General features: G+C 38.1%; 1 protein-coding gene across 1 annotated transcript in view; it reads right to left on the reverse strand.

Moving 5' to 3' along the window:
- The window catches only part of LOC117987561 (uncharacterized), a 111293-nt gene that overhangs the window by 30803 nt on the left and 53920 nt on the right, over nucleotides 1-26570 (reverse strand). The window lies entirely within an intron of this gene.

The raw sequence follows: 26570 nt of genomic DNA on the forward strand, positions 1-26570 counted from the left end.
AACGGCTCAATTCCGAAAGCCATTTTACCATTCTACTTATAATTATTATCTTTTGAAGAGGGTTTTCAAGGTGGAAGTAGGTAGTTTTTTTATATTAGCAAAAACCGACCAAGTAGGCGTCAAACTCGCGCACCGAGGGTTCCGTACTACATTCTTACTACATACATTTAAAATCGCACATCTTATACACACATACATTTGTGCAGCTAATTGCTGTTAAAAAAATATTTTAATAAACAAATTTAATTCTTCCATAATTTACACGTTTTTATTAAATTTAAGTCTACAACCTTTTAACACTACGATTCTTAAATACCTAATAGTGTTCAGAAGATGCTTACAAACTTAGTAGCATAACTCAGCGCTTCACCATTTGTCTAGTATGACCTTAGAAGGACAAAGATAAAACTATACAACTAGATATACAGTTTTCTGGTAGACTTTTGATGAAACTACGAAAAACTTTTGTAATAAAATTCCCAGACGTCTGAACTTCGACTAAAGTTAGAGTAAGTGCTGTTGGGCGTACGATTTACTCCCATTAGCGATTGTAAGTAGTACTAGAAGAAGATACAAACCCCAAAACCACTAGAGTACAAGCACTGGCGATTTAGAACCGCGTAAATTTTAATGTCTTCTTGACTGGTAAGTGAGGTGCAATCTAAGATGGATGCGAGCTAACCTCGAAGGGGTATGGCAGTTTTTTTGGTTTCTACACGGCATCGTACCGGAATGCTAAATCGCTTGGCGGTACGGCTTTGCCGGTAGGGTGGTAACTAGCCACGGCGGAAACCTCCCAGCAGTCCAGACCTGAAGTTTGGAAATTATTATATTCCAAACCTCTGCCGGGAATCGAACCCGTTAACATACGATAATCGAACGTAACCAAATCTGCTTAATGCTATTATTACAAAATTTTATATCAACACAATAGAATAATTTAATTTATGTCACTATTTTATCGCGGCAAATGTATTGACACATTTCAAATTTACAGTAATAAAATTATTTATGTATTGTAAATTTTATTAAAAACAGAACTGTTAAATTATATCATTACAAAATATTAAAATATCAACACAATGGAATGTTTTATGTCACTATTTTATCGCGGCAAATGTATTGACGTATTTCAAAATACAATAATTTAAAATTTATAGGTATTTGTATTGAACATTTAAATATTGAAAATATATTTAACCAATAGCAATAAACAACAACTAAATTGGTCGTTACACATGAAATATAGTAACAATAATGTTGTTAATATTCAAATGGATATCTTTTTAAACAACGATAAATGCCATGAAAATTTTAACGAGTATAATTGGGTTTCGGGCGGAGACGCGACCGTCACGTCGTTATAACTGACATTACACTCGTAATTTATTTATTAATAATTGTTCTTCGTAATGTATTTATTTGCGGGTGGTATTGATTTGTGGGTAATTAATAATGAATAAATATTACAGAGCACACAGAACTAGCATTTTCCCACAACTTCGTCCGCGTAATCGGTATATATAAAATTTAAAGTCCTGACTGACTGACTGACATATATATCAACGCACAGCCTAAACCGCTGGTCTTAGAGACATGAAATTTAGAGGGTGTGTTCTTTGTATAGAGTAGGTATCCACTAAGAAAGGATTTTTCGAAATTCTACCCCTAAGTGGGTTAAATAGGGGATGAAAGTTTGTACGAAAGTACGTCTTTTTTCAAGTTATTTGCATGAAAATTGGTATTTGGGTTTTCGGTCACAAATGAAGAAATACGTGTTCCAGGATTTTTGGAAATTCAACCCCCACCTCTATTTTCTAAATTCCACCCGAGCGAAGCCGGGGCGGGTCAGCTAGTCTTCTTAAATATATAAAAGGAAAAGGTGACTGACTGGCTGACTGATCTATCAACGCACAGCTCAAACTACTGGACGGATCGGGCTGAAATTTGGCATGCCAATAGCTATTAAGACGTAGGCATCCGCTAAGAAAGGATTTTTGAAAATTCAACCCCTAAGGGGATGAAATAGGGGTTTGAAATTAGCGTAGTCCACGCGGACGAAGTCGCAAGCATAAGCTAGTTTAATATAGATTCTGAAATTTCAGAATTGGGCCATTAGTGCCAGAGATCACTCCTTACATCCAAACTTACAAACTTTACAACTTTATTAATATTTGTGTAGATATTCTAGACTAACTTTTAACCTCGTCATTTTAAATCTAAATAATATATAAAAGGGAAAGGTGACTGACTGACTGAATGACTGAATGACTGACTGAATGACTGACTGATCTATCAACGCACAGCTCAAAGTACGGAAAGGATCGGGATGAAATTTGGCATGCAGATAGCTATTATGACGTAGGCATCCGCTAAGAAAGGATTTTTGAAAATTCAACCCCTAAGGGGGTGAAATAGAGGTTTGAAATTTATGTAGTCCACGCGGACGTATTCGCGAGCATAAGCTAGTTATATATAAAGCTGTGATGGCCTAGTGGTTAGGACGTCCGCCTTTTAATCCCAGGGTTCAATCCCAGGCAAGCACCTCTAACTTTTCAGAGTTCTCCATAATGTTCTCAAAGGTGTGTGAAGTCTACAAATCCGCACATGACCAGCGTGGTAGACTATGGCCAACCCCCTTTCATTCTGAGGGGAGGCTCGTATACTTAATAGTGAGCTAGCGATGGGTTGATGATGATGAATATGACCCTATAATACACATTGTGAGATAATATAGACTACTAGCTGATGCCCGCAACTTCGTCCGCGTGGATTTTCGTTTTGTGCCGCGGGAACTCTTTGATTTTCCGGGATAAAAAGTAGCGTATGTGTTAATCCAGGGTATAATCTATCTCCATTCCAAATTTCATCCAAATCCGTTCAGCCGTTTTTGCGTGATTGAGTAACAACCATCCAAACATCTAAACATCCAAAAATCCACACTTTCACATTTATAATACTAGTTGGACTAGAGACAGATTTCCCAAGTAATATGAGAAGGCAAACAGATACAGAATAGTCTAATGGAATATCTCACAAACCAACCAACATCGATCACTATTTCGCAAAATTTCCACTGAGTCCAATAGGGGCACAATATCAGAGGAAGATGTATGGCTCCAAACAAGTTTTACATCACAGTTTAGCAATCGTACAGTTCAGAAACCAATTTACTTACAACGCGAATAATATACTTGCGAATATAAGCGGGGTTGTATTGGATAGCAATTATAAATATTGGACAGTCGAATTTATCAGTCAATCTAAATTTATATTAATATTTATATAAATTATTTCTTATCCCGTGGGAATTTTAAAACAGCGGCTTTATTGCTTGTCTACATTATGAAGGGAACCTCTGTGCAATATTTCAGTTTTCTAGGTCAAAGGGCTGGGCATTAGTAAGTCAGCGTATCAGAACTTTTCTTTTTTTATGCACTAGATCATGCTACTACTGTGTGTCAATTGTAAAAAAACCATGCTCAAAGTCAAAGTCAAAGTCAAATGATTTATTCAAAATAGGTAATAAATTACTCTTATTGATGGTCTGGTATGGTGTTAGATTTGTAAGATTATAGTAGTGATAATTATAACGAAAACATAAAACTAAAGCTACGAGGGTTCCAAACGCGCCCAGGTCTGAGAAGAGCCAACAACAAACTCAAAGAGTTATCTTTTGTCAATTATGATTGATTCTCTATAACCCTATGACCATAATATACTTAGGCAATGTCGTGTTGCTTAATAATTTAGCATTTCATACGAAGTAGAAATCCAAGTTATAATTTATAATCAGTTAAAATTGCAGTGGAGCGCTATATTGTCAACTAATAAAATTTTGCCGTTTATAAATAAACATGCACATTTGAATTGGACATGTTTTTTAAACCAATACCGATATCATAAATGCGACGTTGTGTTTGTTTGTTGTTAGCAACGAAGCAACGGATTGGCGTGATTTTTTGCAAAGACAATAGTCATAAATTTGCAGAGTGACATATGCTACTCTTTACAGCCTAGAATCGAAATCCATGCGGAAAGCGTCGCGGGCAACTCCTCTCCTCTGTGCGTCAAGCCGCTTCCGAACTGTGTGATAGCTAAACTGTGTCAAATCCCTACTGAACATCGCGAAACAAACAACTTTTTGCTATTTTATTATTTTTATTCCATTATGTGGTTTTCTGGAATATTCTGCTACATTTGAGCGGCAAGGGAGATCGCGTTGTAAAATATTTATTCACACTGTATGTAGGTACGTGCAATCCTTTTATTGATATTTGATACATTGAATAGAACAATTTTACCTTAGTAGGTAAAAACTGGCAAAGTGCGAGTCAGGCTCACGCACCGAGGGTCGTATTTTTTCGACATTTTGCACGATAATTCTAAAACTATGATTCATAAAAATAAATAAAAATCTGTTTTAAGAATGCACAGGTGCAGACTTTTCATATGATACCCCACTTGATTTAGTTATCTTACTTCGAAAATTGAAAATACTAATTATTAGTTCATGACCACAATTTTTTTTTGTGATGTAACCACAAATTCACGGTTTTCGGATTTATTTCTTTACTTGTAGGTACTATAAACCTACCTACCTGCCAAATTTCATGATTCTAGGTCAACGGAAAGTATCCTGTAGGTTTCTTGACAGCCCGACAGACCGACAGACAGACAACAAAGTGATCCAATAAGGGTTCCTTTTTTTCCTTTTGAAGTACGGAACCCTAAAAATAAAAATAAATCTGCAAAATTCCGCTCTCATACGCATGGTTCGAGCACTTAGCTTCCAAACTACTACATGATTGAATTGCTAACTAAAGAGGAAAGCAAACAGCGTCGGCGCGAGCTAAATTAAGTTTTAAGCTCGTTTCAACTAAGTACCTACGTAGCTACCAAACTTATATCCATGGCTGCATTAAAATTGTTTTTTTTTATTCATTATAGGCGCACGCTTAACCACGATCACACCTGATGGGAAGTGATGATGATGCCTAAGATGGGACGCGTTGGCCTAGAAGGTGCCTATTCACTCTTGTTTTAATCAACCCGGATTATAATTAGCAGGAAACACTGATCTCGGAAGAGTATTCCAGACCCTAGCCATGCGTATAGGGAACGATGACGCAAAGCGTTTCGTTGTGTTCGAATTGTTTCGAATGTTGACGACATAGGGGTGGAAACTCGTCCGGTGTCTTGCGGTACGGTAGTAGAAAGGTGAGAGAGGGACAAGATCGAAATTACAAAAGCCTAGTTAAGTCGATAACATTTTGAAAATATTCATCATCATCATCAACATAATCAACCCATCGCCAGCCCACTTCTGAGCACGGGTGTCCTATCAGGGTGAGATCTATAGAGCGCACTCTGACTTTGCTTAGACTGAAGACAACGGTAAAAGGAGACAGAGCTATATCTCTCACGTAAATCTGTCTCCTTTTAACTCAATCTTAAGTCTGAGCAAAGTCAAAGTGCGCTGTATAGATCTCAGCCTCAGAATGAGATGGGGACTTGAAAATATTGATCTTATACGTAAAACTAAATGATGCCTATCTCTTCGTCGGCGTGAACTTAGGTTTTAAAAATCCTGTAAGTAGAAACTCCTTAATTCATTTTCCGGAATGAAAAGTAGTGTATGCCACTCTCCAGGTCTTTGAGTATATCCATGCAAAAATAACATCGACCAGCTACTCTGTTGCGGCGTGATTGGAGGACAAACCAAAAAACAACACATGCGTAGTGAGTTCAATAACTTTATTGCGTATAGAAAGAACAGTTACAAATAACATTGTTATTAAAGTAAATTCAGTAGGTACCTACCTATAATATAAAACTGTAAGTAAAACAATGCAGAATAAAATATTTTTACTAACTCGAATAATATTGAATTATTTCGCATCTGTGCTTCAAAAGGGAATACTCGAATATAAAAGAAATGGGGAACAAACAAATAACTTTGAAAAAGCAATTATTGTGTCTGTGGCAGCCGCAACGAGGGGCTCCTACGGTATAATTAATATTGTTTGACGTCAGTTAAATAGTTTGAAATAGGATTTGAACCGGAAGATTACAAAGTCAATTTTCGTTTCTTGCATACAAATTGTATATCATCATCATCATCATCATCATCATCATCAACCGATAGATGTCCACTGCTTGACATAGGTCTCTTGTAGGGACTTCCACACGCCACGGTCTTGCGCCGCCTGAATCCTGTGGCTCCCTGCGACTCGTCTGATGTCTTCCAACGCTGCGTCTTCCGGTGCGAGGTCGCCATTCCAGCACCTTGGGACCCCAACGTCTATCGGTTTTACGAACTATGTGCTCTGCTCATTGCCACTTCAGCGTCGCAACCCGTTGAGTTATGTCGGTTACTCTAGTTCTCCTACGGATCTCCTCATTTCTGATTTGATCACGTAGCTCCAGAAACTCCAAGCATAGCTCTCTCCATCGCCCGCTGAGTGACTCTGAGCTTTCTTATGAGTCCCATAGTTAGCGACCATGTCTCGGATCCATATGGCATCACTGGCAACACGCACTGTTCGAAGACTGGTAGACCTACCTACTTTTGCTACAAAACTTTGGTCTTCAAGCACTGAGGAATTTTGTACAAGAAGACGAAGCTTCCTGAACGCTGCCCAACCGTGTTGGATAGAAGTTGTATATAGTTCGTACAAAATGACTTCTCAGGCACCATTTTAACTCTGGTAGTTTATTTTTCAAAATAGTCTAACTACCGTACTTAGAGTCGCTTAATCGTTACTTAAGTTTAGTTAAAACGAGATTCACATAAATCTGTCTCGTTTTAACTCAATCTTAAGTAACGATTAGCGACTCTTAGTACGGTGGTTAGGGTGAGATCTATAGAGCGCACTCTAACTTTGCTTAGACTTAAAACGAGACAGAGCTATGTCTCTCACATAAATCTGTCTCGTTTTAACTCAATCTTAAGTCTGAGCAAAGTCAAAGTGCGCTCTATAGATCTCAGCCTTAGCCCTTTCGCCTACAACGCGCGTTTCGATTAGGATTAGTTACCTTCCATTAGGTGTGCTTACTAAAGAAACTGAATGAGGGAAAGGTAGAAAAAAAGCGAGAAACATAATAAAAGATAAAAAATATCGGTAAGATAAAAGATAATGCCCAAAAATTCAGTACCAAAGGGAAATTCCGACAGGCTTAATTAAAATGAATCGCTGAGGCACAACGTTAGACAAAGTGTACCGTTAAAAATGGTGACGCAGGTGAAATTTTATCAAAGCGAATAATATTTTAGCCCGTCAGATGTAAAGTGGTCTAACTCACATTTTGTGATAAATAGTGCTTCATTTTTGATGCTAAGCAAAACGTGTCTCGTAGAGCACGTTAAGCTGTCAGTTCTGGTTGTTATTATTAAGTAACATCTGAAAATGATTCGCTAGTTTAGATGCGTAGTTAATACGGTATGTATTTGACAATTAGTCAAATCAGTAACTTTTTATCGAACGTCAAAACGCGCGCTAAGCGAGATTCTAGGAAATACTGGAATGTGACGTCACATCACAGGGACGTACTCTTTAAGGTTAATAAAAATAAGTGTAAATTCTGCGGCAAAACATTTTTTATGTTAAAAAAATTTAAAATATTCCTCGTTTAGGCCCTGTGGTGTCATTAATCGCATTCCGCACAGCGCTTCTAGTACCTACCTAGTTTATTTTTTCAATTTACGGTAGGTATATAAAATATATACTGTACCGTCATTTTACGGTATATAATATAGCTTAAATAAATAAAAAAATCCAATGGGATTTTTAAAATCCTAAACCCAAGGGATGAAGCAGAACCCATCTGCTAGTTTAAAAATAATTTAACAAATTAACCCAGACGGGAGTCGAACCTACAACCTACCACTTAATAAAGTCGCTCTCCAGAGAACTCTTTAAATTTCAAAACTATGTAGTTTGTTCATAACAACAACATTTTACCAACCCCGCCGAGAGAATATCGGTTCGTGTGTTTCACGGACAGTTTATTTTATCCACAAAACTTTTCTCCCTGGACACCAATAGAAATATAGTGGGGAGGAAACTATAATATTTCCACCAACTTTTACTATTCAGATACTATCCATAATCTAGGTAGTTCCAAAGTTGAGTGTAAACAAAATTTAGCATCGATCGTTGAGGGGGAACGCATATTATTTTAGAGAAAGTTTAAGTTAATCAACTGATGTAAACGGTGATAGAGATTCGGGAGGCCGGGGTTTGATCCCGGACACGCACCTCTAACTTTTCGTAGTTTATGATTTTAAGCTTATTTTGTGGTTTCACGACATATTTTACTCAAACTCAAATTATTTATTCAGAATAGGTAAAATTTTACGCTTACTTGATGGTCAAAATTTTAATTTGTAAGATGATAATATAGTTGTGATAACGAGGGTTCCAAACGCGCCCAGGTCTGAGAAGAGCCAACAACAAACTCAGCAATGTAGATAACGGGTACATAGACATACCACGATTAATTTGAGGTTTTTATTTGTCGATATTTCAGCCCAAATGCACGGGTCGTGGTCACGATGGGACTGTGGTGCTACGAGAGATGAATTTTGGCAGTAGCGAACTAACCTCTTTCTTGTTCTTTTCTATGGGCCTTATCAGAAAGCACTGAGTCATTCAGCGATCGATTGCGGAGAGCAATGCTTGAAGTTTCTCTACGTGATCAGTCAGAAATGAGGAGAGTAACCAATAGATATCATTTCTTTTTGGATACTTCGGGCATAGCTCTCTCCGTTGCTCTCTGAATGATTCTGAACGTGTATTCCATAGCAATGAAATAAATCCCATGAAGTCGAATATCGAAAATTTGACTGATTGCCAACTGCTGATTCATCACGACTACCACCTCCGACGCTACTGCGATTGCGACCACAAACTCATTACACCATAAAATATATTGGAGTTGGTTAAAATACATCCTAATTGATTCGCTAATTGTTCTTTGTCATGATTTAACATTTAACATTCCCTTTTGTGAATTGCAATAATTATAATTGAATTATAATTATATTGAAGCTCTTTTATTTATCCTCCATTTGATGTGTTTATTTATTTATTTTTACTTTTTATTCCACTTATTTGTTGTCAATTCCTCTCTTATTTACTGTTGTATTTTTATTTATATATATAGGTATATTATGTATATTTACTTTATTTAATTAGTACGCCCCTTCCGCTTTCTTTAATTTTTATAATGTCCTCTACCCTAAGGTTGCCTGGAAGAGATTGCTAGTTTAGCGATAAGGCCGCCTATTGTACATGCTATCTTTGTCATATGTCTATTGTTTTGGTTTTGGTGTACAATAAAGCATATTTTACTTTTACTTACTTACTTATAATATTACTAGCTTATGCCCGCAAATTCGTCCGCGTGGAGTAGGTACATCAAATTTCAAACCTCTAATTTTGGATTTTTTGGATACAACATTTTTGGATACTCTGAGTATGTCTCTCCATTGCCCGCTGAGTGACTCGGAGGGTTTAAGGGCACTGTTAAGTATTTTGTGGTATTACATAGAAACAAAAAAGCTCTATAGGTCGAAGTTGTATAGGTATATATCGAAAACCACCAAATCAGATTGTTGACCGTTGATTCATTAGCATCACTACCACACCTCTGCGACTGCGAACAAAAATAAAGCTAACTAAAAGCTTGTCACATAAAAATAGCTATACAATATCCAAGCGCACAAAAACTAATCCGAAGTAATTTCAAACTTCTACGGCTTTTTAGGGTTCCGTACCTCAAAAGGAAAAACGGAACCCTTATAGGATCACTTTGTTGTCTGTCTGTCTGTCCGTCTGCCTGACAAGAAACCTACAGGGTACTTCCTGTTGACCTAGAATCATCAGCCAGGTAGGTAGATCTTATAGCTGACATTTGGGGAAAAATCTGAAAACCGTGAATTTAGGGTTAGATCACACAAAAAAAATTAAATTGTGGTCATGAACTAATAATTAGTATTTTCTACTTTCGAAGTGAGTGACTATATCAAGTGGGGTATCATATGAAAGGTCTTCACCTGTACATTCTAAAACATATTTTTATTTATTTTTATGCGTCATAGTTTTTGAATTATCTTGCAAAATGTCGAAAAAATACGACTGTAGTACGGAACCCTCATTGCGCGAGCGTGACTCGCACTTGGTCGGTTTTTAATTTAAAAGGCGGCAATAGAGAGAGAAAGAGAAAATACGCGGCCGAAAGTAATGTACATCGAAGGAGATAGCAGATTTGTAGAGCATTGTCTCAGTCGTTGAGACCAGCAAAACGTCATATAGGTATGAGTGACAAAGGCAACGCTCTACAAAGCCGAAATGTCATTTTAAGGACCGATGTACATTACTTTCTGCCGCGTACTGTATTTTTTCCGTGACTCGATAAACTGGCGTAGAATTAAGCAGACGAAGAGAAACCTCATATTATTACATCAGGTTTCAAAAAACCTTCGCCACAATATAATTATTAAGACTAACTTTGGAAATAATAAACAATAGCTTTAAAGGCAATTAGGTATCTATTTTACTCTTATACGCATCTCACATCCGTGTTTAGTCGACGTTAACCCGACTAGTTTCGAACCCTTCCGTATCTCGCTTCTCGTATGTTCCGCGGTACTAGAAACTTTTCCCGGGACAATACGAAAACCTTGTCGAAACGTATGTAGTGGAGGCGCATCACGCCGGGCTTTGGATATTTTCTGACTTAAACATTTGTTTAATTTGCTTAACCCTCTAACAAATAAACCTGGAACCTCTATGAATGCCTAGTCTAGGTCTAGGAAGTGTTTCATGTAACGATATTTTATATGTACAAATATGCACTAATTAACAGCTTTTAATTTTTACAACAGTTTTTTACCTAGATTTTGTTAAATTTGTATAACGCGAACTCGCCATCCTCACATAAACTTTAACAGTTTCCAGAGGATGGCGAACTGTTTATTTTAAAATGTATTAGTGAAATTTACGTGATCATTAAAAAAAAAAAATAGCGGTGGAATAGTTAGAAGTAGTTAGAATACTCTGTTTTGTCTTTCTCTGTCATCAGTAATTTGACATTTGAAGGAAAAAGACAAAACAGAGTATAACTATTCCACCGCTATTCCAGGTTTATTTGTTAACAGCTTAGAGTTTTAATTAAGTAATTTTAGTTTACATTTGAGAATCACACATTATTATTTTAAATATCTTCCAACAATAAGAGAAAAACAAAGTGTCGAATAGAAACGTCAGTGTGTCACAGAGTGGCGAGCCCTCCGCTCCACCATTTCGCCACAGAGTAGAATAAGCAGAGGCGTGCAGCTCATAGAAGCATAAAAACGCTGCTTACCCTAGAAATAGTTACCATAATTGAAATATTTCAATGATCGTTATTCTTTAGCCAGTAAATACGTAGCTACCTTACTAATGCCTACCCTGGCTCTAAACCATGTGCACGCCACTGAGAATAAGGTATGTTTGTGTGCGCGCACATACTCCGCGCCCTGGAAATCCTTCGGTTTTCAAGCCTTCCTTTCTGATGTATGAATTATACTCTTGTTACATAACCATAAAAGATTTGCGGTTTATTATAAAATCTGTGGAAGAAAATTTTACTAAGTAATACAGTTCCTCGTAGTCTCGATACTGGAAAGTAGAAACGGTAGAAACAGGTGCAAGAGAGCGGAATAACTGTCGGGTGGTTTGATTTGCATCATCCAATTTACATACCTACATACTGAGCGTAGCTGTTTGTCAATCACCCCCTTTACCTCATGAAATACCTAGGTTCTGTTCTGAATAGTGATTTGAGTACTAAAAAAAACTTGTAAATGTCTTTTGTATTTTGTAAATGCGATATTCAATTAGAGACTGATTTTAACATAAGATTTTTACAGGGCGTCATGTAGGTACTTAAACACTGAATTCCAGAATACCTGCGTAAGAAACTAATGTGGTTTGGTGATAGGTCAGCACGCATTACACGAAATTCTCACCTCTTTCTATCAACACCAAGGCATAGGAGCGGCATTTAAGAGAAGCTTTAAAGCAGCTACTAAGTGCTGGAACGATCTACCACCACCGCTAAAATCGGCAATATCCTTCGGAGCTAGTTTCACTAGTTTTACACATCTTCAAAGCTTATTTTCCAATAGCCTTTCTTTGATTCTAAATCTCGTGTAGGAACGCTACAAAAATAAAAATAAAGTAAACACTAATCCGAAAACTTCGGCGGGACAAAGTTGGTGCAAAGCGAGCGAAGTTTTACGCTTCCTCCTAGAGTTGTAACGAAAAAGATCTTTTCGCCCCTGAGTGTAACTTTTATTTACTGTTTTAGATAAGCTAGCATCCCATGACATTTGAGCTTGAAACACATACAACGCGGCCAGGTGAACTAGTAAGGAAACACTCGGTTTTGATCTTGAATCGACATCAGCTGTCAAATATTAAGGTAGGGTGAGGTGAAATCAGAGTCTCCCAGCGGGCGATGGAGAGAGCTATGCTTGGAGTTTCTCTACGTGATCAAATCAGAAATGAGGAGATCCGTAGGAGAACTAGAGTACCTAACCCAGCTCAACGGGTTGCGAAGCTGAAGACATATAGTTCGTAAAACTGATAGACGTTGGGGTCCCAAGGTGCTTGAATGGCGATCTCGCACCGAAAGACGCAGCGTTGGAGGACCCCCACTAGGTGGACGGGCGACAAGAGACGAGTCGCAGGAGGCCGCCTGCCAATGGCCGTGTGAAATTAGATATAATTTTTTTTTTCGTTATAGGCGCACGCTTGACCACGATCACACCTGATGGGAAGTGATGATGTGGCCTAATATGGGACGCGTTTGCCTAGAAGGTGCCTATTCACTCTTGTTTTAAAGATTCCTGGATTATAATTGACAGGAAACACTGATCTAGGAAGAGTATTCCAGACCCTAGCCATGCGTATAAGGAATGATGACGCAAAGCGTTTCGTACGCGAAGATGGAATGTTGACGACATAGGGGTGGAAACTCGCCCGGTGTCTTGCGGTACGGTGGTAGAAAGGTGAGGGAGGGACAAGATCGAACAGCTCCTGAGCACACTCTCCGAAATATATCCTGTAAAACACCGATAGGCCGGCAACTTTTCGGCGGTGATCAAGACTCTGAAGCGTCCCCAAAAGTGGTGGTGAAAAACAAAAAATCAATATCAAATATGATTTTTTTTCCTTTTTAAATAGTTTTTTGGCAGGGCAGTAGTGTTTTTCTTATCACGACTTGTGTACGGTTATATTGTTTTTATATTTTTGTATCTATTTTCCTTTAATTTCGTTGTATGTATATGTTAAAAGTTTGATAGGTACCTAAATACAAGAATTTCGAAGTACCTCACCGATTTCTAAAAGAAGCGTTGGAGACGTTTCCGTTACGCGTTCTGTTTATATCAGGCCTTATTCTGCTAATATATTATGATAATATTAAAGATATTTTTGTTTGGGGCTTTTGCGCCTTCTTTAACATAAATTTTCTCGGTTAACTTTTTCCTTTCGTATTTTTTCCCTTGATACCTTTGATATCATTCCTAAACCAGATGTCGCAAAAACATGTAAGTACACTTGGAAATATAATATTATTCTGTATAGAATTTTTATATAGGTACTACCTTATGCCCACGACTTCGTCTGCGTGGCCTACAGAAATTACAGGCCTTGAATTTTTACCCTTTCTTAGCGGAAGTCTACGCCATAATAGCTATCTGCATGCCCAGCCCAATCCATCCAGTAATTTGAGTTCTGCGTTGATAGATCAGTTTAGTCAGTCAGTCAGACACCCTTTTCTTTTACATACCTATTTAGATGTCTAAACATACGTAGCTAAGTATAGTTTTTGAGTGAAATGTAGTTTTTTTCCGACAAAAGTAAATAGGTAGGCATCTAGGCAAGCACGCTCCAACCTAGACCTCATTGTTTGTCAAGCGAAAGCCTATACCTTGTAATAGGAATATGTAGGTATATCTGTTAAAATCATATGTTTTTCCGATTACAAACTTACAGGTGCAGTTGGAGAAAATTTAAGCAATACAATAATGTATTATTTGCACGTATGGAACCCTTGGTGCGCGAGTCGGATCGTGCATGTTTTTATGACCACAAGGAACCTCAAATATCCATTTTGAAAGAATTTGGTCCATAACAAGAAAATTCAAAATGGCGTCCAACCTTTTTAATAAAATCGCCTTTAGGTAGGTATATACTTTTAGGATGTAGGTTAAAATTTAAAGCAACGATAATTAAAAAGAAATTAGCCATAGATATATAAAAATATGCACTACTCCTATCAACCTGTCTGACTATAAAGGTGAACTGAAATAGGTGAATAATAACCTCTAGGTATTAAACTCGCCTTAGGACATATTTTATTTTAGTTATGTGCAATGAAGAGTTTAAAACAAACAAAGAATGTGTAGTCATTGGAATTAACAAGCTAAGCAAAATAACCAAATTCACCAATGGATAAATAAAAACAAAAGAGCGTCAACGAAAGGCGGAAAATTAATTATAAATCCACCGACGAGAGTACAGTTATTGAATAGCGAATACCCCGAATAATCCCCAAGGCTGAATGCCTTTGCTTATGGACTTTTACAAGAGGAGAGACGGTAACGACCCGATCTCTAACCACTAATGGTCCTTACACATCGCAAGAATGACGTCGCACCATTTCCATGATTTCCACGTTGCGTTGTGCGTTGTAGAAGAATTTTACATTACAAGTATTGAGCCCCAACATATACCATCGTCGCACCAGCGCAGCATTTTAAGATCCCCTACTAGATGGACAGATGACATCAACGAGTCGCAGGGAGCCGCCTGCCGCTGGATTTAGGCAGCGCAAGACCGTGACGCGTGGAAGCCCCTAGAAGAGACATAATGTCCAGCAGAGGCTGTCTATCGGTTGATAATGATGATGATGATATACCATCATCTTAAACTCATTAGCGGACGCCGGAATCCAATCTACTACTGAGAACAGGTCTTCTTCCAGAATGACAAGAATTTAGATCCACCGCACTGGCCAAGTGCGAATTGGCAGATTGGCAGATTTTTTTGCTATATTTTCCTGCACCGTTAAAGTAAGTGATATTTAATTGCTTAAAACACACACAACTGAGAAAAATTAGCTTTAGTCTTTACCATTATCTATCGTCTAATCTATCTACGCTATCAGTATCACCGCTCATACCAACATATATTATAATATTATAAGTTTTTAGTGAAAATCATTTTATTTAAATCATCATCATTTCAACCTGCAGATGTCTACTGCTGAAGGTTTTATTAACCAGCTATTCACGCTTACGATATGCACACTGTCGTATCGTATGGTATAAACGGCAATGGCAAGGATTTATACCATTATATTATTATGAGACGTCGTTGGAAATATGGAAAGAGTTGAGGTTTGCAGAATTAAAGACAGAGATTCCGATGCATAAGCTCTTGGGACGATTGGCTTCATTAAGCAAAATACTTCTGTTTTATTAGGGTTCCGAATGGCAAAAAACAGAACCCTTATAGATTCGTCATCTCTGTCAGCCACTTTTTTCCGAAACTATAAGAGCTATACTGTTGAAACTTGGTAAGTAGATGTATTCTGATATCTGTGAACCGCATTAAGATTTTTTACACAAAAATAGTAAAAAAACAATAATGTTTGGGGTCCCCATACTTAGAACTGAAACTCAATTTTTTTTTTCATCAAACCCAACGTGTGGAGTATCTATAGATAGTAAGTAGGTCTTCAAAATGATATTGAGGTTTCTAACTGAATAGTTTTCGCGAGACACTTCCAAAGTTGTAAAATGTGTCGTCCCCCCGTCCCCCCCTGTAACTTCTAAAGTAACAGAATGATAAAACGAAAAAAAAATATATGATATACATTGCCATGCAAACTTCCACCGAAAATTGGTTTGAACGAGATCTAGTTAGTAGTTTTTGATTTATCGTGCAAAATGTCGACAAAATACGATTGTACTACGAACCCACAGTGCGCGAGTCTGATTCGCACTTGGCCGGTTTTTTTGATTGGAAAGCTCGACGCAGTAAATCTTTATTATAAGATTTTTACGAATGTTATGAATAATTTATTTTTCTTACATATTTTTAGTTATGTTCATCTAGATTCTAGAATATTATAATATAACTGCCTACATAAATTTATTAGTAGTAGGGTAGTGCCCAACTTTACTTTAGTAAGCAATCATTAGGGAATAGGCTAAAATATAATCTTTTATTTATAGGGTTCCGTATCCGAAGGGCGTCATCGTTACCCTATTACTAAGCCTTAGCGTTTGTCCGTCCGTCCGTTTGTTAGCAGGCTGTATCTCGTGAACCGTAATAGATAAAGAGTTAAAATTTTCACAGAATGTGTATTTCTATTGTCGCTTTAACAATAAATAATACATTTCGAACCCTACAGAAGCGAGGCCCGACTTATACTTAGCCGGTTTTTTCTTTAGAGTTTTACATTGACTTATATATTATATTATATTACTTCGTATGGACAGGGTTATTGAACAAACAAAATGGAACCGACTCAGTGGTGCTTTAGCATCAATGCAACCTCAGTGACGTCTGGATTTCAAACGGCAGGCCTACCGCGGTAGTTTGACAGCTACAGTGTGACGATCGCAATCACCTCCGATTGGTTGACGCTCGCTTACTATTGGCTACAATGCATTGTTGCAACAAGAATCGCACAAATTCAGCCAATCAGAACATTTGAGATTGTAATAATGATTGATGCAGGTTTTAGACAATCGCCCTGCTGGTCGTTCATATCTAAGAGGTGACGCTGATTTATTTGGTTCCTAAACCGTGAAAAATTTTGTTCGCTTGACCATATCTTGTCATTTATATCGATGGAGTTTTACGATTTTTTTGGTACGGATAAAAAAAGATTTCCTTGTTTCATTGAAAGTACGTGGTGGAAAAATACTATTTAAAACAGTTTGATTTGAAGATAAAAGAGTAATAAAGAAGAACACTATATTGAATGTGAGAGTTCAAACAAGAGAAGCTGTATTGAAACTTTAATTTAGATCCGAGCGGGATGAAAATGTTCAACCGCAAGACATCCAAATCTATCCGCTAAAAGAATACTAGAACGTATTCGTATTTGTAGGTGAATGTTAGGCTAGGGTCAGACTTAGGGTGAAATCTATAGAGCTCACTCTGACTTTGCTTAGACTTAAGACAGAGTAAAAACGAGACAGATGTATATCTCTTACATAAATCCGTCTCGTTTTAATTCAATCTTAAGTCTGAGCAAAGTCAAAGGGTGCTCTATAGATCTCAGCCTTTAAACATTATTTTCCTTTAAAGCCTATTAAGGATTTTCATGTGACAGGGCTTCATGTGACATTAACACTGCATGCTTTTTTGGCAGGATCTTATCGAATAATTGTAAGGTGACTAAAATACTGATAGGTTTCAGTCCTGGTTTTTCTTTGCATTCAGGCGAAACCGTTAACTATAAGTTAAGTTTTATTTACATTAAATCGCACCCCTTTATTTGATTTCTACGTAAATTATCTAAACGGAAAACCTTCAAATCGTCAGCAAAAAGTAAGAAATTCGGGTTGGTAAAGCATTGATCAATGTCGTGAATAAAAATATTAAATAGAAAGGGTCCTATTAAAGAACCTTGGGGCACACCTGAGGGTACCGACATCCAACTAGATTTGGATTCGTTTAGCACTACTGATTGTAGTCTTTTATCTAAATAGGATGAGAACTATCGATACAGATCGCCTCTAATCCCTAGAAAGGCTAATTTATGCAAGCGTAGGGCATGGTCTATTATGTCAAAACCTTTGCTATAATCTGTATAGACGACGTCAACTTGGTCCTTATTTATCTAATTTATCTGTAAGAAAATCTGTGAACTGTGAAGAGTAAAATTCGAGACTGGGATCTGCCCTTAAGAAAGCCGTGTTGATTAAACATAGCCATCTGTATGCGCCCTTAAGCTAACTTGTTTGAAATGTAATTCTGCCGTCGGTGCACGGGGTACGGGCGTATAGCAGCCGTTCGATTTATTATCGCATGTACGATACAAGGGAGGTGGCAGTTTTATTCACAGCGGTAAGTGCATTGTCTGGGAATTCTGGAATTCCTTTGACGGGATAAAGTTTGGAAATAACTCGATAGAGCACCGACGTTCGTGGAGTGAGACGTGTTTCTAAATCTACGAAATGTTGGAAAGGTAAAGGAATAACATAAATAAACATAGGTATTACAAAATCTTTTGTAGAGTCAATGTCGCATAGTAGGCGGGGTATTGACCCGAGTTTTGCGGCGGGTTTAAAAGATACTAAATCACTACAACTACAAAATGGGGCAAATGGTATTAGATTGTGTTTAGGTAATATTACAATAACGCTAAGTTTTTGCTAGCGTTCTGTTTCACCCTGTATAAGTATTGAGCACAACTTTTTCGTTGCGCTCAAGACAATATGCTCAAAAATGTTCGTTCATTTTGTTTTAACTTTAACAAGATAAAGTTCTTTTATTATTTAAACTAGCTTATGCTCGTGACTTCGTCCACGTGGACTACACAAATTGCAAACCCTAATTTCACCCCTTTAGGGGTTGAATTCTCAAAAATCCTTTCTTAGCGGATGCCTACGTCATAATAGTTATCTACATACCAAATTTCAGCCCGATCAGTCCTGTAGTTTGAGCTGTGCCTTGATAGATCAGTCAGTCAGTCAGTCAGTCAGTCAGTGAGTCACCTTTTCCTTTTATATATTTAGATTATTTTTGACACACAATGCGTTATTGAGGCTTATTTATAAGAGATCGGTATACCTGGTTCCGGGCATTTTTTCGAGCTTTTTTACTGAAGATCAATATTTTTGTAGCACATAGTGTTCATGTATGATTGACCTAGTTAACCCCTCTGATAAAGAAGCTCGGTAGAGCTTTTTCTTCTGGCTTGCTTTGCAAATACTATTATATCAGGCTGAAATCTTATTATTACATAAGTACTGAAATAAAATATAAATTATATTACTTCTGAATAAAGTAGCTTTCTAACGGTCAAAGAATTATTAAAATCACTTCAGTAGTTTCTGATAGATTACTAGCTTACGCTTGCGACTTCGTCCGCGTGTACTATACAAATTTCAAACCCCTATTTTAGCCCCTTACGGATTGAATTTTCAAAAATCCTTTCTTAGCGGATGTCTACGTCATAACAGCTATCTGCATGCCAAATGCGTTGATAGATCAGTCAGTCAGTCAGTCAGTCAGTCACCTTTTCCTTTTATAAATATATTTACACTAACAAACAACAAATCCTTTCTCTTTATTATATCAAGTAGCTATAGATCAATTTATTAATTTGTAACTTTAAAACCAGTTCAGGCTTTTGTAACTTAAAAATTAGTATATAACGAAAACTTCTTAGGCACCTTTTAAAATATTAACCTACTAAAAGAAAAACACTCACAAAAGTAAACAGTTTTAATTCAATTGCTGAACTCAACTTATCCATTGCCCCATACATTTTCATTCGTACGCTTACGTACACTCGAACTGCACGAATTGTTCTTTACAGGGAATAAAAGTTGGTGCTAGCAATCAGCTGATTAAACCGACTCCATCTATACAAAATGAACTTTAAAATCCATGTTATAAAGTCTATTTTTCAATATTAAAAACGTATAACGCGCGTTAGCATGGTGTTAGTGCGAACACTGCCAAGAAAATTAGATGAAAGCTAGTAATTTCGTTTAAATTAGGAGTCTTCCAGACTAATTTGAACCAGGGAGGGGCATTATCTAGATGTATTTTCCTACTTTAATGGTTTTTCGTACGATTTATGGAGCTATTATTTTCTAGTGAATGAAATTTAATTTATTAGATTAATGTTATGCTTGGCTGATTCATGTAAACACTAGCTTACGCTCGCGACTTCGTCCGCGTGGACTACACAAATTTCAAACCCCTATTTCACCCCCTTAGGGGTTGAATTTTCAAAAATCCTTTCTCAGCGGACGCCTACGTCATAATAGCTATCTACATACCAAATTTCAGCCCGATCCGTCCAGTAGTTTGAGCTGTGCGTTGATAGATCAGTCAGTCAGTCACCTTTTCCTTTTATATATTTAGATAACAAGTTTGCACTAATGATGGAGAGAAAAATCTCTCGATAAAGTTCTCGACGGCGCGGTATGCGAGTCTGTCAATCCTCACTTGGCCAGCGTGGTGGACTATGCCATAAATGTTTATCATTCTGAGAGGAGATCAGGTTTCAATAGGTAGTGCTTTTCATTACCTGATTTGCCAAATTTCATGATTCCATAGGGTGTAACCAGAACGCTGGCAAAAACGAAGACAGGTAATGATAATAAAGTCACCTTTTAGTCAGTCAGTCAGTCAGTCAGTCAGTCATCTTTTCCTTTTATATATTTAGAACCTGAAACACACTCTATGTTTCAAGCACAGACCAGTGTTTCATGTTAAGAAGTCTGTAAAAGTTTTCCTAATTAATGTAAAGAATTTACGCAGAAACGCTGCATTTCAAGAATTAATACAAGAATGTATATTTTATTTTATTATATGATTTTGAGGAGGAATACAAAGGTTAAGCCTTCAAAATACCCCTACGGATATAGCAGTAGGTGCGTAAAAGTAGCTAGTACCTATGTGGAGTAGCTTATGGCTTTTTTTACTCTGATACAAGTTAGCCGTTGACTGCAATCTCACCTGGTGGTAGGTGATGGGGTCTAAGACAGAAGCGAGCTAACCTGGAAGAGATATGGCAGTTTTTATTATACCATTTTTTTAAATTTGACGACCTCCCTGGCGCAGTGGTGAGCGCTGTGGTCTTATTAGTGGGAGGTCCCGGGTTCGATTCCTGGCAGGGGTTTGGAATTTTATAATTTCTCTGGTCTGGTCTGGTGGGAGGCTTCGGCCGTGGCTAGTTACCACCCTACCGGCAAAGCCGTGCCGCCAAGCGATTTAGCGTTCCGGTACGATGCCGTGTAGAAACCAAAGGGGTATGGGTTTACTAAAAACTGCCATACCCCTTCCAGGTTAGCCCGCTATCATCTTAGACTGCATCATCACTTACCACCAGGTGAGATTGCAGTCAAGGGCTAACTTGTATGTGAATAAAAAAAATAAAAAATTACCCACTAGTTTTTAAGCCCTTTAGTTTCTATACGGCATCGTATTGGGACGCTTAATTGCTTGGTGGTACTACTTTGCCAGTAGGGTGGTACCTAGACACGGCTGAAGCTTCCCACCAGACCAGACCAGAGATTTAGAAATTATAAAATCCCAAACCCGTGCCCGAAATCCCACCTCTCACCAATAAGACAACAGCGCTCGTCTTACGCAGCGTCAAATCACCATCACATGATTCGCGTAACTGAATAATCATGGTATCGACGATTTTGTGATCACAATCACGATATATCTCCTCCAAATAATCATGACCAGTGAGAAACCACCCTTACATTTTCCATAAAGTCGTCATAAAAAGTCAGACAATGGGCGGTCGCCGAAGGACACCGCTGGTCTTAAATTAATGAGCGTTGAACGTTCAATAGAAAGGACAGAAACGAGCGAATTTGTTGGGGGAAAATATTATGAAATCATTTTTAAGGTTCCGTACCTCAAAAGGGATAAAGGAACCCTTGTACATTGACTTATATATTACTTCGTATGTACAGGGTTATTGAATAAACAGAATGGCACCGACTCATTGGTGCTTATGCCCCAATGCAACCTCAGTGACGTCTGGATTTCAAACGGGTCGTTCATTAGTATCTAAGAGGTGGCGCTGATTTATTTGGCTTCTAAACCGTGAAAAATATTGTTCGCTTGACCATATCTTGTCATTTATATGGATGCCCTTATAGGACCACTTTGTTGTCTGTCTGTATGTCCGTCTGTCCGTCGTGCCTGTCAAGAAAACCTGTAGGGTACTTCTCTTTGACCTAGTATCTTGAAATTTGGTAATGGTTACATCACAGAAAAAAAATTAAAATGTGTTCATGATCAAATATTGGTATACTATAGCGAGTGGGATATGAAAGGTCTTTACTTGTACATTCTCTTGTGAGCCCTAAAAAGAAAAACAAGTAAGTGTCTGTAGCAGACGACATCTAGTTAATATATTTCCATATTTTTCCGTTAAGTAGGGAAAATTAAAAATTGCAAGCTTTTAAACTACCTACTTACTTCTTTGAAACTAAGTTATACTTAGTACTGTTAGCGATTAGCGAAAGAAGTTGCGAATAATTTAAACTACTTTATTTAAATGAAGGTGACTTAAGGCTCCCCCACACAGGCGCGTTATTATAGGTCGATAATATCGCATGCGGTATTGCGATAATGCGTCCCGATTCCTTGCACACAGCTGCGTTTTTATCGTCCGATATTTCTAACGAGAGAGCGCGGAAAATTGTTTAGAATGACATTCCAAGTCTAGGGTTTTGTGTCGATTGCGGTAATTCCAAGCTGTATTACTTACCTTCGTTTCTGGCGTCTTTTTTGGTCATCTTCCATTACTACTGTTAGTAATAAGCATTCTTCATCTATGATATCCATATTATAGAAAAGTTTTTAGGACACTCATACAGTCATGTAACCACTCTCAAACTGTCGATAAAACCAAACGTCCTACAAGTACTACAGGTGTGTGTACGGTTGTTTGCGTCCTGATACAAAACATTCTGGAACTCATATCGGAATATCTCAGGTTGGAGAAACGGAACGTCCTACTTCCATTGCGGCGTTATTATCGCAGCAGTGTGTAACTACATGACCATCCTAATACAAAATGTACTGAAAACAGATATCGCATGCGATATTGTCGACCTATAAAAACGCGCCTGTGTGGGGGAGCCTTAAAGGATGGCAGCAAGACATTTCTTTTGTTTCACTGTTTATTTGCAAATAAACAGTGAACTAGTGCAACAAGCCCGCTCTAGTCGACTTAACGGCATTTCAGTTAACTATCCCTGGGGAGACATTTCTTAAGAATCCAGGGTTTAATTACTGTCTTGCTGGTATACTACCTTTTCTATCTAAGCAATTTATGGTAATTAAAAACTACTTAATTAATTTTAAAGTACAGTATGCGGCCGAAAGTTATGTACGTCGACCTTTAGGAGGAGATAGCAGATTTGTAGAGCGTTGTCCCTGTCGTTGAGACCGAAAAAAGGTCATATAGGTATGAGTGACAGAGACAACGCTCTACAAAGCGGAAATCTAAACATATAAAAGGAAAAGGTGACTGACTGACTGATCTATCAACGCACAGCTCAAGCTACTGGACGGATCGTGCTGAAATTTGGCATGCAGATAGCTATTTTGACGTAGACATCCGCTAAGAAAGGATTTTTGAAAATTCAACCCCTAAGGGGGTGAAAATTGGTTTGAAATTTGTGTAGTCCACGCGGACGAAGTCGCGAGCATAAGCTAGTGTCATTCTAAAGACCGATGTACATTACTTTCTGCCACGTACAGTCTTTGCGACTTTTACAGCGTTTTTGACTTTGTTCATATAACCGCTGAAATTAATAATCTATCCGTAATCTATCGATGGCGACGTTGTTGAATTGTCAAAAAGGATTAACCAATTTTTATAACTAACAACGTTGCTAAGTAATATAACCACAGATTACAGATAGGATTGCTTAATTTTGGCCGTTAATCATCATCGTCAACCTATTTCCGGCTATTGAGCTACTATTGAGCATGGGTCTCCTCTCAGAATTAGTATGATTTAGGCCATAGCGTACAAGGCCTTGTTAGAAGTGCGAAGGTTTTGTTAGAAGTTCCCTAAGACTGGGGGCACACGATGCGTTGCGGCGCCGCACCGCAAACATTTCACCGTATCAGCGGGCACACGAGCGGTGCGGCGCCCGCAACGTTGTTATGTCGCAGTGGCGCCGTATAGCAGCGTTGGACAGTCCATTAATAATAACTGAGCGGTGCCGCTCCGACGCGACGTCGCAACGTATTTACCCCTCCCCGCCCCGTCTCGGTGGTTGCAAGTCCGGTGCGGCGCCGGAGCGCATCTTGTGACATGCCACAGATATTTCTATGTAAGACGACGCAGCGACACCGTTCCGGCGCGGCGCCGCACGCGCCGCCGCAACGCATCGTGTGCCCCCACTCTAACTGTCATGAACTGTGCTACTGTTCTAAGGTGGCTGGATAGTTTTCCAATCACATAAAGCAATTTACCCCTTTAACAGCACAAAGTATTTTCACCAGTGATCGATACAGAGTGGTGGAACAGTAAATTAGCTCTTTCAGTAACAAACTAGTACATCTGAAAAGTGGTTAGCCGATAATGAACACGATTTATTCGTGAACACTTTCCAACACAAAATAAGCTTTAAACCCCTGGAATAGAATTGAAATTTCTTTGGCGAATTAAAACAAATTGTCGCATGATTGTTTTTTGTATGCAATCAGTTGTGTGGCATTGTATTATTGGATGTGACTCTCAAATATTATGAGCACCTATTGTTTGAATAACCTTTGTGTAGGTAAATTAAAATAATGCAGATTTTCTAATGTGTCAAAGGCCCAGACCATAATAATCAAAATAAAATCTAGTTCTAATCAGAAAACGGTAGTTTAAATTGGTAATACAAAAGACCGACTTCCAAAACCACTACAAAGTAAAAAATAACTTTTGTTTCTAGTTTCTACACGTGTAGGTATGTATGTTGAAGTCGGGCGAGCTACACGCTTTGATTTCTAGATTCTTTTATGCTCTTTCTGTTATCTGTCAGCTTCTGTTATCTGTCAGCTATCCGTCTACAGAAGTACTAGTACAGGTCGTATGTAAGTGCGAGCGAAACAGACGGATAATTCGACGACTCAGTTTAAAATGCGTCGGCTATAGCTACAAGGACTCCAAAAAGCGTGGTCTAAAAAAAATCCACAGTAAATTCAAACCTAGGTGCAAAAATAAAAATTCTTTACACTAAACAAACCAGACTAAGAACAATGGAACGGGGCCGAGCGCCTGTAGAACGCAGGTTTTTTGAGTCAAGTGTCACTTGGCGGTTTTTTAAGGACAGTGGGTCTGTTAAGCCCAATTCACATTGGGTAAGTTGCTATACAGTACAATAATGGATTCAGAGTGCTGATGGGCTGCCGAGGTGCTGCAGTGCGTCGCTGATGTTCGCGGAGGCTCATACCGACGATTTTTATGCAATCATGAGAAAAAGAGCAGCTTCAGTGATGAGCAGAATCCGAGGTAGTTCCAACGGTATTCTGAAAACCTTATCTGAAAAACTAGATAATCCATTTATGAGACACTGGGTTGGTTTGCACATGCACTCTCAGTGTCTCATGGGTGGTACATTCCTAGATAAATAAAAGTACGCATGAAACAGCCTACTTACTACATAGTCATTAGCAATTAATTTTATTACTAACAAAATTACTAAAAAAAAAAAATGGATGTAATATCTGAAATAAAGATGATTATTATTATATATTATTATATACTCGGCTTCAGCCATTGCTAGTTACCACCCTACCGGCAAAGCCGTGCCGCCAAGCGATTTAGCGTTCCTGTACGATGCCGCGTAAAAACCAAAGTTAATAAAACTGCCATACCCCATCCAGGTTAGCCCGCTTCCATCTTAGACTGCATCATCACTTACCACAAAGTGAGATTGCAGTCAAGCGCTAAGTTGTATCTGAATAAAAACAGAGTAGGTACCTATTTACATTAGTTGTAGTTACAAGTCGTAAGTTATTTTTTTGTAAGCTTCTTACAAAAAACTGACAACCGAAAACTTACAGGTGTATCCACTCGTCCTAAGACTCTGTTAGAATTGGTATTCTTGGCACCAAACCACGCGGGCATGATTTGTATAGTTATTAGATAAGGCTAGCTTAAGTTTTATTGTAATACCTACTAGCTAATGCCCGCGACTTCGTACGCGTGGATTTAGGTTTTTAAAAATCCTGTGGGAACTCCTGAATTTTCCGGGATAAAAAGTAGCCTATGTCCTTCCCCGGGTTGCAAGCTACCTCTGTACCAAATTTAGTCGAAATCGGTTGAACGTTTGAGCCGTGAAAAGCTAGCAGACAGACAGACAGACAGACACACTTTCGCATTTATAATATTAGTATGGATTTAAATTAAAAAATTTAATTACAACAATAATTAATTTTCAAATTCAAACACATTGTATTTACATTAATTCATTCCCGTGTCAAATGGAACTACACAGTTCCCGGATAGCTATTGTTCGCGAAATATCTCGTTTGCGACACCACTAATGGTTCGGGCAGGGCAATTTATGACGATTGTTTGCTAGAAATATAATGTAGTACATAATATTATGTCGTTTTGCCTAAAAGTAAATTGCTTCCTGATGACTAAGGGCAATATCTCACTAAAACATCAGTCGCGGTGCAACTAGTCACGCTACCAACAAAATGTATACAGCTCTATGGAGGGTAAGTTCTTCACCAGTTGCGCAACCAATTTGGTGATGGCGGTCGAATCACTCACTGGTTGCG

Source organism: Maniola hyperantus, chromosome 13 (assembly GCF_902806685.2).
Source record: "Maniola hyperantus chromosome 13, iAphHyp1.2, whole genome shotgun sequence".
Lineage (NCBI taxonomy): Eukaryota > Metazoa > Arthropoda > Insecta > Lepidoptera > Nymphalidae > Maniola > Maniola hyperantus.